Raw genomic sequence first — 17,069 nt, 5'->3', positions numbered from 1 at the left:
AGGAAGATTAAACTTTAATCCAGATATTTTTGAGGTGGAAAAATGCCACCTTAATCTGGGCCACACCTTGTGATAGCAGCCTATATACAGACATGGATGAAACAAGCTCTCTCTTTCTCTTTGTCTGCTTGTTTTTGCTAGCAAGTTCATTCTTTCACTGACATTACAGCCTACTTCTTCTAGACTCAAGTGTACTGCAGACAAGCTGAAGCATCCTGCCTTGTGGAATGAACATTCATTTACTTGGACCATTCATTTACTTGGACCTTCCATTTACAGCAAGCCATTGTTGGGTTAGCTGGACCACAGTCTATAAATCACACTGACAAATCCCTTTTCTGTATATAGATTCGTTATGTAAATTCTTTTAAGACCTCTGACTAATACAGTTAATATATCCTTGAGATTATAAATAATATCCTTAAATATGTACACTTCTTTGACATATAAATCAAACATCTAGATAGTTAAATACATGGATTATAAAATTAAGCACAAAAGTAAACATTAACTCTAAGTTCCACTAGAGATGGGAAGAGATGATTCCATGTAGGTTCCTAGAGAACTGTTTTTTCCTCTCCTGAAAGTTCTTTCTGTCTTTGGGGGAGTTTCAGAAATTAAAATTAGATGCAGAATAAGCTCAGAGGTTATCATCTTCACAAATCAGAAATGGCTGGAAAGCATCCGTAAGATACAAAAGGCAGGCTGATAATTTCAAAGTTACTTAGGGGTAAAAACACAGGGTCATGCCACTGTGGTGATTGGATCAGCAAGACTGGATTCCTATCAAAGGTTAACCATGAGGAAAATAACTTACAAGCTACCTTGTGTTGCTGTTATTATTTATTCCCTTGTGGCTATAGAATTTATGATGTATTCCTTCACTGAGACCCACAGAAGAGTCTTTGATCTCAGAGAAGGCACAGGTTTGCCTTGTTAGGCTTCAGCGTGGTCATTAGGATCAACTAGTATAATCTTCCTTTGGTAAATTCAGAGTTGAGTGATTCGGGATCATAGTTACATCTGCAAAATGTCTTCACCTTTGTTTTACTCTGTTGGTTGGCAATGTGTCTGCATTCTCACACAGGGGAAAAGAACTGTGTGTGTGAGGTGTGAGGTACAGGGATTACTTGAAAACCTTTTTAAGCTGTACAAGGAAAGACTATTATTTGCTGAATGGAATTCTAAAAGCAAATGTTCTTAAGGGTATAGTCTTCTACAAAAAACCCACGGTTTTGCTATCAATAATAATTAAACATTTTCTTATAAGCATAAGGAAAAGTGGGAAGGTCAGTTTGACACAGATATCTTTGCATATAGTGGTAAATTTTTAACAAATGTATAGAGAATTAAGGAATAAAAGGTTTTGAGTTTATTTTTACTTGATAGTTTAAATAATGAAAAAAAGAACAGTACATTCTAGATAATACTCTTCAGTGCAGTGAAAACAATATGGGGACAACAAAATTAATGTTGGGGGAGGTCATTTTTGTCAGTTTGAGGCTAGCCTGGTTACATAGGGAGTTCCAGAGCAGCCAGGGCTATCGTGAGCTCTGTCTCAGCAAAATGAAACAAACAAAGCAAAACAAAATTTTACAGACGCTTGAAAACATTCTTAGAAGTAAATGGCTCTACTATTTTACTAGCAGTATGTATGGATAAAATGTGTAATGAGTCCCATGAAGACATTTTCTTAGCAGGCCTATTTTAAACTTTATATTAATATTTACCTTGTTAAATTTATTTGTTTCTTGTTCATTTGTTTATTTATTTACTTATTTTGGCATGTTGTAACTTCTTATTAACTGATCAGATTACAAACGTACCATGGACACCATAGTTCATCTGTCTAATAAACCTGGTTATCCTGCCTTCCCTGTCTCTGCCAGCATCTCCACCTTCCACAAAATGAGTTGTCTTTTTCTCTGTACTTATGCACATACGGAAATTCTCTATTACTATCCCTATGACCATTATTTTTAAATATCATCCTAAGCAAGTAGGAATTATTGAGGCTGATTAATTTGCTTTTAATAGGTCAGTCTTTACTTTCCACTAAATTGCATTCTAATATAATGTTTTAACTTCAATTAACACTTGCAAACAAAACCTTGTTTATCCTTTTGGCTATGCATATTTGTTGATTGCCAGTTACCTCCATTTCTTTCAACCTTTATAACTTCTATTTTGTACTGGTTTTCCAAGTGCATGCTCATCATTTCAACAAGTTCTTTGGCGGAACACATACATCATTCCAACTTTTGGGAGAATGTTTCTTAGATTGTGCTTTCCTGTTATTTCTAATTTCCTCTTAGTCTTACAGTTTGTCTCACTTGCTTCAGTTCCTGTAGTAGTCAGCCAATTAAAATATGTCAAGCTGTCAAAGCTGGTTTCCTTCAGCAGGCAAAAGCAGCAGACTATCTTTTTTGTTCAAAAGTTTCTAGCCCTTTTTTGTTTATGAGGATGGCATTAAATGTGTGTTCTATCTGCCTTCTATGGATGAAGGAATCACTCTCTCAACACTATTGCCCTGGTAAACAGAGATAATGTATTTTGGAGAGCAGTAACACAATCATGCTACAGAAATATTTTTCTCGCAGCAACAAGAAAGAAAAAATTTTCATTTAGTAATCTTGGTTCAGAATACTAATGATTGAGTTGATTTGCAATAAAAGCATAATGCACTGATTATAGAACAATCCTGTGTAAAAACACATCCATAAAAATCACTACCACAAAGAATTTGCAAGTACTTGAGAATAAATGTACAATGATCATTAGATTTATGTTCATAAATCTTAGCAAAAGATTTAAAAGGCATGAATAATTTGAGGGTCAAGTATTAACTTTATTATTGTTTTGTTGATTTAATAGTAATTCTCTGCTAATGAAGTGGCTTCTGTGTTTATATCAGAAGATAAAAGCAAACAAGCATACAGATAGAGCGGTATCTATATACAAAACCTAGGTATGTAGTAGCTTAAATAACCATTAGAAACAGGGAGACTATGAACCAAGGGAAAGAAGAGAACATTGAACAGTAGAGCAAGAACAATGGTACTGTAGAAGAGTGCATGATAATAAACAGGAACTGAAATCCAAGAGATGAAGCTGAGTTGATACTACAGTTTATGAAGACCATTGTCAGAACTTTAACTGTATCTGGCAATAAGACATGGGAGAATAGTAGATTTTCCAAATTCGAAAGGCATAATTTCAGATTTTTTTTTGTAAATTTTATTAAATTATAAAAGTTTCCATTTCCGCCCCTCTTCCCAACACCCTCCCACTCCCCACACTCCCTCTCCTCCTCCCTCTTCGTCCCTTAGGGCAGTCAGGGTTTCCTGCCCTGTGGGAAGTTCCAGTTCCTTCCCCCTCCCTCCAGGTCCAGGAAGGTGAGTGTCCAAACAGACTGGATCCCCAAAATCCAGTATATGCAGAGGAAACAGGTCCCAGTATCCTAGTCAATGGCTTTTCAGAAAGACTTCGGGCCAGCCACAGTCAGAAAATCCGGCCAAATTCCGAGAATCTGGTTAGATCACCTCCTCGTTCAGTCCCAGTCCAACTGGCCTTGGTAAACTCTCATTAGATCCGTTCCCTTGTATCAGTGGGTGATAGCATCCCTCGCAGTACTGATTTCGTTTTTCATGTTCTTCCTCCTTCTGCTCCTCATTTGGACCTCGAGGGGCTCAGTCCGGTGCTCCAATGTGGGTCTCCGACTGTATCGCCGTGCTTCGCCAGATGAAGGATCTGGGACTCTTGTCTATTTCCTACCTCCTGGTGGATAGCTAAATAATCTTCATCAGGTTCATCTTCCTATTTAGCTTCTCTAGGATCACGAAAAATAGGCTCAAAGACCTTTAATTATGGTTAGAATCCACTTATGAGTGAATACATACCGTGTTCCTCTTTTTGGGTCTGGCTTACCTCACTCAGTAAAGCGTTTTCTATTTCCATCCATTTGCATGCAAAACTCAAGATGTCATTGTTTTTTACCGCTGAGTAAAACTCTAATGTGTATATGTTCCACACCTTTTTTAACCATTCTTCTATTGAGGGGCACCTAGGCTGTTTCCAGGTTCTGGCTATTACAAATAGTGCTGCTATGAACATAGTAGAACAAATGCTTTTGTAGTATGTTAGGGAATCTTTAGGGTATATTCCCAAGAGTGGAATTGCTGGGTCCTGAGGGAGGTTGACTCCCAGTTTCCTGAGAAACCGCCACACTGATTTCCAAAGTGGCTGCACGAGTTTGCATTTCCACCAACAATGGATGAGTGTTCCCCTCACCCCACATCCTCTCCAGCATAGGCTATCGTTGGTGTTTTTGACTTTAGCTATTCTGACAGGTGTAAGATGGTATCTCAAAGTGGTTTTGATTTGCATTTCCCTGATCGCTAAGGAGGTTGAGCATGACCTTAAGTGTCTTCTGGTCATTCGAAGTTCATCTGTTGTGAATTCTCTGTTCAGTTCAGTACCCCATTTTTTAATTGGGTTAATTAGAGTTTTAGTGCCTAGTTTCTTGAGTTCTTTGTATATTTTGGAGATCAGACCTTTGTCTGATTGATGAGGGGTTTGTGAAGATCTTCTCCCAGTCAGAAGGCAGCCTTTTTGTCCTACTGACAGTGTCCTTTGCTTTACAGAAGCTTCTCAGTTTCAGTAGATCCAATTTATTCATTGTTTCTCTTATTGTCTGTGCTGCTGGGGTCCTACTTAGCAAGAGGCCTCCTGTGCCTATATCTTGTAGACTACTTCCCACTTTCTCTTCTATCAGGTTCAAAGTGGACGGATTAATGTTGATGTTTTTAATCCATTTGGATTTGATTTTTGTGCATGGTGATAGATATGGATCTACTTTCATTTTTTTACAGGTTGACATCCAGTTATGCCAGCACCATTTGTTAAAGATGCTTTCCTTCTTCCATTGTATACCTTTAGCTCCCTTGTCGAAAATTAGGTGTTCATAAGTTTGTGGGTTAATATCTGGGTCTTCTATTCGATTCCATAGGTCGACTTTTCTGTTCTTATGCCAATACCAAGCTGTTTTCAATACTGTAGCTCTGTAATAGAGTTTGAAGTCAGGGATAGTAATGCCTCCAGAAGTTCCTTTATTGTATAAGATTGTTTTGGCTATCCTGGGTTTTTTGTTTTTCCATATAAACTTGATTATTGTTCTCTCAAGGTCTGTGAAGAAGTTTGATGGGATTTTGAATGGGATTGCATTGAATCTATAGATTGCTTTTGGTAGAATTGCCATTTTTACTATGTTGTTTCTCCCAATCCAAGAGCAGGGGAGGTCTTTCCATTTTCTTGTATCCTCCTCAATTTCTTTCTTCAAAGACTTAAAGTTCTTGTCAAATAGGTCTTTCACTTCCTTGGTTAGAGTTACCCCAAGATATTTTATGCTATTTGTGGCTATCATGAAAGGTGATGCTTCTCTGATTTCCCTCTCTGCTTCTTTATCCTTTGTGTATAGGAGGGCCACTGATTTTTTGGAGTTGATCTTGTATCCTGCCACGTTACTAAAGGTGTTTATCAGCTGTAGGAGTTCTTTGGTAGAGTTTTTGGGGTCACTTATGTAAACTATCATATCGTCAGCAAATAACGAAAGTTTAACTTCATCCTTTCCAATACGAATCCCCTTGATCTCCTTATGTTGTCTTATTGCTATTGCTAGAACTTCAAGCACTATATTGAAGAGGTATGGAGAGAGTGGACAGCCTTGTCGTGTTCCTGATTTTAGTGGAAAGGCTTTGATTTTCTCTCCATTCAGTTTGATGTTAGCTGTCGGCTTGCTGTATATTGCTTTTATTATATTTAGGTATGATCCTTGTATCCCCAGTCTCTCCAACACCTTTATCATAAATGGGTGTTGAATTTTGTCAAATGCTTTTTCAGCATCTAGTGAGATGATCATATGGTTTTTTTCTTTCAATACCTCCAATAGATCTCTCAATTCTCTGTTTGGTTTCTGTCTGATTGACCTGTCCATTGGTGAGAGAGGAGTGTTGAAGTCTCCTACTATTAGTGTGTGTGGTTTGATGACCGCCTTGAGTTCTAGAAGAGTTTCTTTTACATATATGGGTGCCTTTATATTAGGAGCATAGATATTCAGGATTGAGACTTCCTCCTGATGAATTGTTCCAGTTATGAGTATGAAATGTCCATCTCCATTTCTTCTGATTGATTTTACCTGGATGGGAGCTGGGATGGCAGGCGGGAGGGGGTGGCCAGCACTGCAGGGCGACCTGGGCGACTGTAGGGTCGGGGAATGCCAAAGCTCTTCCTCACCAGGACCCTGTCAAGGCCCGAAGCAAACTCACCCCTCCGATGGCCCTCTGCTAGAAGTCAGGGCCCCTGCTGGTCAGGAATGTGGCTGAGCTGGCACCTGGTCCACCTGTCATCAGGGAGGCCTTTAAGACCCAGGAACTGCTTCGAGCCGGGCTGCGCCTACAGCCCAGGCCCAGCTCGCAAGGCAGCTGAGCTGGGGAAATTTTATGGCCCCAGGGGGAAGGGAGAAATATAGGAATTCGTACCTGGATGGGAGCTAGGATGGCAGGCGGGAGGGGGTAGCCAGCACTGCAGGGCCAATTTCAGATTTTTTAATCTTTTGTGCTGCGGGAGCTCCTTCCGCTCCTTCAGCCAATCGCTGCTGAGAAACCAGCCCATTGGGGCATGGTCTCTCTCTCTAAAAAAGCAGCGGCTATCCTCCTCTCTCTGGCTTCCAGCTCCACTTCCAGCTCCTAGACTCCTTTCCTGTTCTCGCAGAGGGGCTATTGTCTGGGAAGGTAATCTGTAAGTTTTTTCCCCTTTGAATAAATAACCATTCTATTAATCATAATTCCAAACTGGCATGGGATTGTTCGTGACTTTTGCCTTCATCTGGCGCCCCACGTTTGGCTGTAGAGCCTCCCCCCTTCCCCCCACTCAACTGCTTGCCGCCAGCTTGGCTAGTCACGAGCCCTCCCTCAGTTGTGGCCTGTGCCCTGTGTGTGGAGCCAGCAGTTCAATTAAACACTGCACCATTTCCCTCTTTATGTTACACTTTTGCTATGGAGGACAATAAACATGCGTAGTCGTACTTTAAACACATACAGACACAAAACAAAAATCCATGTGTTGTATTACTGAGCAGAGATGGCAAAGAATTCACCAGCTACCCACTGATGGCTGCTTCACATGAATGACTTTGTATAGTTATGTTTTACTTTGTCTACATCGTCACTCTTTTTTTTCCACATGGTTATATTAAGTGTATGTCTTGTAATAATACAATAGGATTGCTAGTCTTGAAATTTACATACATTTCTAATCCAACACTCTTATTGCTTTAAACAATTCTAAAGCAACACTTTCTTTTGGACGCCCTCTTTTCTTAATAGAGCAGTAGTTTGTAGATAGTTTAATTTTTTGATTATCTCACTCTAAGAACTGAAACTTTGAAGCTACTAGAGTAAAATATAAGAGAAACATTTTAAAATACAGTCTTCCCGAATGCCTTTCTGAGTAGAATTTAATTATTCAGATGAAAAAGAAATAGTAAGGATTGGGAGTGTGACAAGACTTTCCTGGGGAGATAAAACACACACATTTACTCACCCCAGATTGGGAACCAACAGCAGATCAAAGCATGGATCCCACCAAAGTTCATCTTGGTGAATTGATGGGTTTTATGATATTTTTTATAGGAATATCAATAAAGAGTTACTGACAGGAGCAGAATGACTCAAAGACAGCTGCATAAGCAAAGTCCATAAAGGCTCGGAACCCGAAGCACACTGAATAGCCTGCTGGCAGTTTACGGGTTGAAAGGTATCCTTTCCAAGTGGCTCTCTTGGTCTGAGACTATTCCAGGCAGCCTGGATGATTTCTAACTCTTCTGAGCCCACTTTCAAAGTTTTCTTTGCAGCTTGGCTGGTTTAGAAGTAGCTCTCAAGAGTTGTTATTGGTTACTCTCAGCAGGGAGGAGCCTAGTGATTCATATCAGTTTCAAGGACTTCCTGAAGCTATTTAAATTTTTTTGCTTTCTATCTTAAGGACCTTTTCTGGGAGTTAGAAAGTTTTAATCTTTTAAGAAACAGCTGCACAGCACAAGAATAAAAATTACTGTCAGTTTTTACTTATGTATACAGTGTAGTTATAAGAAGTTTTTTTTTTTTTTTTTAATGAGTGGAAAGTAGAACAAGGAGCAGGAAGAGAAAGGGTGCCAAAAGGTGGACTGGGGCAGATAATAAAGGCAAAGAAGAAGCTTACATTATGTATATGGTACAATGTATGAATAATATGTATTATTTTTAAAAATTAATATATGCTAATAAAACAGATTGCAAAATTTGCTGATTCATAAACTATATTTTGTATCTATATAATTTTAATGATACTGTATTCATGTCTGGATGGTGCATATGCAAGAAAATATGCAATAGCTGTGCTTTGAGCCAAACTTATTTTGCTTAATCCTTCTACTTGTTTTCCAGGAAATGGTGTGATTTATTTTATTTAATGGCCAAGCACCACATTGTATATAGATGCCAAATGTCAAAATCTATCAGACTGTAAGTGGATACCTGTACTAATTCTATGATTAGCTATCGTGAACAAAGAAGCAATGAACACCAAAGTCCAAGAACCTTTGCTATACATTGAGATTCCTGAAGTATCTATCTAGATATGGGTTAGATTATAAAGTAGTTCTATTTTTAAGTTTTTTTGAAGAATACCCATGATGATTTCTATAGTGTATGCACTAATTTATATTTCCCAAATAGTGTCTAAAAGTTCTCTTTAAAATGCATCCTTGTACCCATTTTAGTTTGCTTGATTCCTTTTGAAGGCAATTGTAACTGACTGGGATGAATCTCATTACTGTTTGGTTAGCATTTCCCTTATAAAACACTGATATTTAAAGGGCATTTGACTTCTTTTAAAACTGAATTTTCAATTTTCCTGTTAGCTGGTTGAATTATTTGGTTTTATAATATTAAAATTTTGAGTTATTTATATTTTCTGTATCTTACCACTTCTTGGATAAATGACTACTTGTGTGTGTGTGTGTGTGTGTGTGCATGTATTTTTGCTATTCATTCTGAAGATTCTCATTGTGTCATTTGTTCTCCCTGCGGTGGGAAAGGATGCTAACTTCACTTAATCTTGTTTGTCCATCATGCTATCATTTCTTTGGCTACTGGGGTCCTATTCAGAAAAACGTTTTCTGTGTTTGTTTCTTTAAATGCTTTTCATTTTCTTTTCTATATTAGTATCGATTTTAATTATTAATCTTAAAATGTTATTTAAATTAGAAATGATTCACATACAGGGTGAAAATTGATTTATATTTATCTCTTGTTATGGGGATTTCAAGGTTTTTAGTGTTATTGTTTGGAGAGACTGTTTTTTTCTACAAGGTATATTTTGATGACTTTACCCATACTAAGGTGACCACAGTAGTGTGGATTTATTTTTGAGTACTCCATTCATTTTCAGTAATTTATATATATGGTACAGTGTCATGTTGTTTTTATTACTCTGATTGCATGATATAATTTGAAATTAGATATTAAAAACTAATACCCTTTTTGTTGCAATCTTTTACTCTCTAAGTGTAAAAGACAATGAAATCCTAATACTCTGTCCAAAACCCAAAGAAAAAGTAGATTCTTTGTTTACCTATTAAAGGACATCAACCATATTTATTCCCATTTCAGAAAGGGAAGTGAGGTCCCTTGGATCTCTTCTGTAATGACTACAGAGCTATTGTGAGTTAACAGTTTTACAAGACACCAGGTTTTCACACTATTATGAATTAGTTTCTCCATATGAATTTGAAAGAGGAAGGGTGCTAGTGTTTATATTCTAGCATAGTTTAGGCTTATTATTTTCTTTGGCTACAATTATTTACTTTGATTAAAACATGCCAAAGATTTTCAATATGTGTTGTTGAATTCAATATTCCATTATTTATTGCAATTATTAAGAGTATCCAATCACTTTATTGTTCCCTCTAAATCTTATTTTGTTTTTGATTAGACAAGCTAGTAGACTCTTTCAAGTCCAGGACTGTTTTGTATCACTTTTCTCCAGTGTGTGTACAGAGAAAGTTTCTATGTTTAATAGACATTTATTCATTGAATAAATTGTTCTTTAAAGCATATAAGATGCATTTATTTATAAACTTGTTTAGTATACTTAACTGAACTCTAGAATGTGAAATGCCCAAGGGACTATTTTATACTTCATTGTTCATAGTTATCATAGAATCTCTAGACAGAGGTCAGCTTCTAAGTTATTCCCTAAAAAGTAAACTGTGCCTGTATTCTCATTTATTTGAACTTGAGTTCTGTCAGATTTCAGAGAATAAAGAGATTCAGAATGAGCCAGTTCTGGGACTTCTATGATATATGTTTCACTAAAAAATCTGTCTAAAACTTATGTGAAGCTAATATTTCCTCCAGGCCATAAAATATACCAAACTCTTTTGAAAGGGTAAAGGGTAAGAAGAATAGCCATCCTAAGCAAAATATTTGTTGGAGAGTTCTAAATGTAAACATCTTCTTAGATTCTAGGTGCTCGTCTCCTCACATGGGTAAATATGAGGTAGATTCCACTAGGCTGTCTTTCAAAATAAAAAGAAGTCATAGCTGAGATACAGAACTGTGGAAAATAATATAAAGTTAGGTCTGCACAATCCAAGGAGAATACTGGTTTCAGCTCTCATAGATTATTTTTAAAAATAGATGACTATGAATGTCCGTGTTTAAGAATCTAAAGACTTTTATAACTTTATGCCATACTCTCAAATACACAGTTCTTGGTCTGAAAGTATTTCAAATATTTTATTGAATAAAAATTTCTCTGAACAATTTTATTGATAACAGGAGATGTGTTGAGTCTCCAGAAAGAAAGATGTAAAGAATATGCTCTAAAATTAATTAGTTGAGGAAAACATACTGCCTAGTTTGCTGTTGCTAATTTTACTGAAAGATAAAGGGATAAGAGGCAGTTCTAGTTTGGTTTATTATATTTTTATTTTTAGGAGCTTTGCCATTATAGTGTTTTCTGCCTAAATCAGTCCAATTTCTCATCCTTTAGTTAATATAGTATAATCCCATGTAAGTTATCTGCATGCAGACTGTTAACACTCCCTCAGTGTCCCCCAACCTACTCCTAGCTGCCTCTTCTCCTTTTGCCATCCAATTCTCAATCCACAACTCTGATGGAAGCCACCTGTCCCACCAGAGGTCAGACCAGGAGCCAAAATCCCAGTTAGGCCTCTTGCTAGTAGACTGCCACTTTCTCAGTGCTTGCACCTCTCACTCCCACCTAGGCTTCACCATCCATGACATGAACTCAACTCTTCACCCAGGTGAGCCAGAGGTCATGTTGGCTGGTGCCAGAGCTACATCCCCTTACTCAGGTGGAGAATCACTACTCAATCACAGACTGCTCTAGTCAAATCAGAGAGGAAACAGAAACCAAGTAACAAAACTAGCATCCAACAAAAAAAAATTCAGTTTTAGTCACCTAGACCCATAATTATCCCAAACTATATGCCAGTGTAAGAAGATAATCAACAACAAACAGGGCAATAGACTACTACCAGAGCCAAGCTGTCCTACTAGAGCAAGTCCTGAATACTCCAATATAGCTGAAGAATGAAGAAAGGACCTTAAAATCAGTTTGAATGGGATGATATTGATCCTTAAAGTAGACTTGAATAAACCCTTAAAGAACGTGAGGAAAGGACAAACAAGAAATTGGAGGAAAAGAATAAATGCCTTAAAGAAAGTCAAGAAAAAAGTCAGTTGAAGGAAATAAATAAAACTGTTCAAGACCTAGAAATGGAAATAGAAATATTAGAGAAAGCAAAAAGTGATGGAATCTTGGAGCTGAAAACTCTAGGTAAATGAGCAGGAACCACAGACATATAAACATCGCCGGCAGAATACATGAGATGGAAGAGAGAATCTCAGGTGTTTAAGATGTGATAGAAGAAAGAGATACATCACTCAAAGAAAATGTAAAATCTAAAAAAATTCCTGATATAAAACACCCAGGAAATCTGGGATACTATGAAAAGACCAGACCTAATAATAATAGGAATAGAAGAAGAACATTTCCAGCTCAAAGACCCAGAAAATATTCTTAACAAAATAATAAAAGAAAAATTTCCTAATCCAAGGAAGGTAATGCCTATAAAGGCACAGGAAGTTTACAGAACACCAAATAGATTGGACCAGAAAAGAAAATTCTCTTGACTCATAATAATAAAAACACTAAACAAGCAGAAAAAGAAACAATAGTAAAAGTTGTAAGGGAAAAAGACCAAGTAATATAAAAAGGCAATATTCCTAGAAAATAGCATCTTTACATTCTTTATCTCATAAGCATTTGTTTTTCTAATTATATTCAGCATATATTAACTATTTTGAGTCCACAATTTACAGCAGGCATCATGCTAATTGACATGTATCAATGAACAAAAACGCAAGATGACTCTGATTTCTTGAGGTAAATAAACTAGAAATTACAGATGGAAATGAATATAATAAGTAGATAAAATATACTATTTGTGAAATGGGAACAAATGCTATGAAAAGAAGAAATGAACACAGATCATGTTAAGAGGAAAGGCTTTTGGACATTAAATATTGAAATATCTAATTAAATTTATGATTCAGGGTAAGTATTAGGAAAGTCAAATTACTTCAATATTTGTACCATTCAAAGGAGTTGGTCATGAAGTTGGTGTGGGCTGAGCATGATAGGAGAAGGGAACATATCACAAACCCACATTGGATTTTCTGTATTGTCTGATGGGAAAGCTTTTAACTACAATGCAAAACTCTCTGGTAAATCTCTGAATGCTTAGTTCATGTTTGAGAGTTTCAGTACCAAGACATTTCATTAGCACTGTGCTTTTATAATTTATAATTCAACATCTACCCATTGAGGCCAGCACTATTACTTTGTAACATATCACATATTTTCGTAAAGAATTAAAAGATAGTTTAAAGAGACATAACTAGCTAGTAGTAGGTCAAGGGTTCTTTTGTATTCAAATTAGTGAGTGTGTGTTTAAATTTGATCGTTTCATTATTTAGCCATCTCTCATAGAGAAACCGCATAAGCAGAATTTGTTTTCTTAAACACATACGGTAAACTTACATGGAAAGTTCAAACTCCATTCTCATTTTTTAATTCATTGAGAAACTTGTCATTGAAGTAATTGGAGTTCTGACCCATCCTTTATTTTGAAATATATCTAAATTAAAATGTCACAACACTAAAAAAAAAGCTTATTATAGAGTCATTAGGCATTTTAAATTCTTAAGGTAGAGAATATTATTAATATTTTTGATCATGATACCATTTTAGCAACAGTCTTGAATCAATTAATCAATTACCATTTGATTATGGTTATAGAAAAACTTAAGATATTCCTATTGTAGAATGTGCTTGTCATATTTATAGCATACTGGATTCTAAACCACTTTCTTACAGGTATCATGAAGAATGTTCCTCTTCTTTTAACTTGTTCTTTATTTAATTTATAATAGTGTGCTTTGATACAAGGTTATGTTTTTGGTTGTTTTAGATACTTGTATTTTAATACAATCAAAAACATAGTTCATTGGAATATAGCAAATAGTTAATGGTGTTCTTAAGTTCAAAATGACTATAGCTAGAGAAACCCAGAAAGCAAGCATTTTCATATGAACAAAATCCACTTTAACACAGCAAAATGATAGTGTTTTGTATAAAAACACAAGTTTCTTCCTCCCTCCTTTCCTTCTTCCCTCCCCTCCCCTGTCTCTCCCTCTCTCTCTCTCTCTCTTTCTTTCTTTCCTTCTTTTTTTTTGTTTTTCAAGACAGAGTTTCTCTGTAACTTTGAAGCCTGTCCTGGAACTAGATCTTGTAGACCAGTTTGAACTTGATCTCACAAACATCTGCCTGCCTCTGCTTCCCAAGTGCTGGAATTAAAGGCATGCACCACCACTGCCCTGCTTATAAATTTCTTTAAAATAAGTTATATCTTCAGGGAATCTGGTACAGAGAGAATGCAAATCAAATTTTATCTGTCTTGATTTCATGAAGGATTCAAAGTCTGCTGTTGAATCTATTTCTTATTGAGTTTCTCAGTAAAAATGATAAAAAGTGGTTTCTATGAATAAAATTTCTCTAATATAAACCACTTTCTTTTGTACAGAAAAAACTGTACACTGCGCCCTTACTCGCTATTCTTAGTCCTCATGAGCCTGATTCAGTAAATGAAGCAGTAGTTGTCTGTACAGAGCTTTAGTTTGTAAATGCCTAGTTATAAATGACAAATGATGCTAATATTTTCTGTTGATATTGACATGACCCAAGAAATGCTAGCTACGGCTGTCTTTCCCTATTGCTCTTTATCTTATTTTTGAGACAGGGTCTTCCACTGAACCTGGAGCGTCCTGTGTTGGTCAGACAGACCAGCAAATATCTGTGTCTTTCTCCTCTCCAGCACTGGAGGTACGGACTCCAGTTTCATTCTTTAATTATTATACGGGTGGTGGGATTCCAATCTCAGGAGTCCATGCTTCTTCAGTTAACACTTCACCAATTTTTACAGAACAAGAATATTTATTCTTATTTTAATACTTCACAAATACCAAGATAATTGAATCAGTTTTTCCTTAATAGTTTTGAAAATAATGACCTTACTAGTCACATATATTATTTAGATTTGAAAATGGTTGGTTATATTTTAAATTAATGGAGTCATTTTTACTTAGTGATAATTTTTAAGGAAAATTAAGTACTTCCTGATTAATACAAGGCTAGCAAATTCTTTCTTCTTTTTGCATTTCTTTTTATTTGTCCATCATTTAGCTATAGTTCACAATTTAAATTAAAAACCAAACAAATTTAGAAAGCAATTCCTTAATTAAATATTACTTATAAAACCCACATTGGAGAGGGTTATCAGTTGTTTCATTGCAGATTGCTTTTAGGAAACCAATTATTGGTATTTTTCTTCTCTTATTATTGTGATTCCTTTTCTTCTACTGAGTCTTTACTAGAGACAATAGGTGCATTTTCTTGTTTAAGCCAAGTATCAGGGTAGTAAGCATCAAAACTCTAGTAGACTGACCCACGTCCCACAGTTAAATAGTTCACCTGCCTCAAGGAACAAGAGATTTCATCAAGATTTGACTTTAAAGGCAGTAGAATCAGGACTCAATCACTAAACAGAACCTCAATGATTTCATTCTTAAGTTTTTTCCTCTACATCTTTCCTTGAGTTTGCCTATTTTTGATACATACATAAATTTACTGTTTTATTTTTTTCTCCCAATTTATTACTCTAAAAAGATAGAGCAGAGTAGTAGTAGATAAGAACAGAGGGTCTTATAATCTCAGACTATTTTTAGCCATTAGTCAAAAAATCAGCTGTGGGGACCTTAGTACAGCATAGTCACCCTAAGGCCTTTGGGTTTGTGTGTGTGTGTGTGTATAAATTGAAGACATTTATAAACTTGTCCATACATGATATCCTCTTAATAGTACATGATGCTTCAGACATTGACCTCTAAGAAAAATCAATTATGTCGTGACATTTGACATTTGTTGGATTCGTAAGAGTTCAATAATATGATCTTTAATAGCAGTATTTATAAAGAACGTTTTCTGAGAGCTATTTTGTAACAGAACCTCTGCAACTAGAAATTTGCTTTCAATGTTGACATATTATGGTGGCAGTGAATGACAGTGGTGTCTTCTTAAAAGACTTGCTTTCAAATAGTTTTTGTCCTTTTGATTGGGGTAATTTTTGTAAAGCAAGTCAGTACTTGACAGGTTATACCTGCATATATATCAAACTCCTTTTGATTTATGTATATTGTACTAAGCTAAATATCATTTGCTTTTTATTGATTTTAGTGTCTAAGTTTTTCTGATTTTGGGGGGGGTTGTTATTAACATCAAACTGCACTTCTGTGACGACATCTAAAACGGTTAACTAACTACTTAGGAATAAAGAAACCTTTGTATACACATACACACATCAACTTATTTTGTTTCTTTGTATGATTTCTTTGGTGTAAATTCTATGCCAGTGTACTTTAAGATCCACATGTGATGACAATGAATGTGATGTTACAGAAATCTAGAGTATTAGTATATACTAATGCAGGCAAAATGCAGCACAGCCAGTCATAGGTATTTGGGCTGTGGTGCTCTTAAGTCTAAATCTAATAATAATGGCAAAGCAGATAGAAACCGCTGCAAAAAGACAATAAGGAAAAGCGATAATATAATTTCACAGGTAACTTGTGAACTTGTGTCATAATTTTTCTTTTAAACAAGGCAATTTTCTGAGCTCTTATACCAGTTTGTCTATTAAGCCAATCTTTTTTTTGTGTTAGAGATGTATGGTTTAATTTGGAAGGCTTTTGCACATACATAGCAGCTGAGTAATGAAACAAAAGCATCGTGAAGATTATCAGAGTATTCTTTTTCCCCTCAAACTTAAGACATATTATATAAAAAGATCCTTTTCGCAATAATATTACTCAATTACTTTAATTGTGAATAAATAACTGTAGAAAAAAGAAACATTTTTTGGTCTATTGGGTAAAACAAATTTCTAAGACTTTACAATAGAAAAAACAAAATTACCTGAATATAGAAGCAAGCTGAAGAACTTTGAACTTTATTCTGATTTGACTCTTTTTAATCTCTAATTCTCCATACATAATAATAGCAACTTATGCATTGAACACCAATCTAGGTCTTGAAGGTGCTCAATAAATCAAGCAAGCAAAAAGAACCATTTCCAGTGGCTGGTGGTCATATGCAGCTTGTAGAAAAGTAGAATAAGCACGATAAGGGCTAACGGAATGTGGGGTGCTTACTAGGGGATGATTAGCTTAGAAGCTGTCTGGTAAGGGTAAACTTGAATGATGTTCACAGTCCAGAGCATTCCAGGATGAAGAAACAGATAATGCATATTGTACATAGTGTGTTCATTAATGAACATAGGAACCAGAGGGGTTTGCAAAGAGTAAACTGGAAGTCAAATCTGGGTGTGTCAA

The sequence above is a fragment of the Myodes glareolus genome, chromosome 8 (genome assembly GCF_982192425.1).
Source record: "Myodes glareolus chromosome 8, mMyoGla1.1, whole genome shotgun sequence".
NCBI classification, from domain to species: Eukaryota; Metazoa; Chordata; class Mammalia; order Rodentia; family Cricetidae; genus Myodes; species Myodes glareolus.
The sequence above is the reverse complement of the archived record's forward strand: the minus strand, read 5'-3'. Positions refer to the sequence as shown.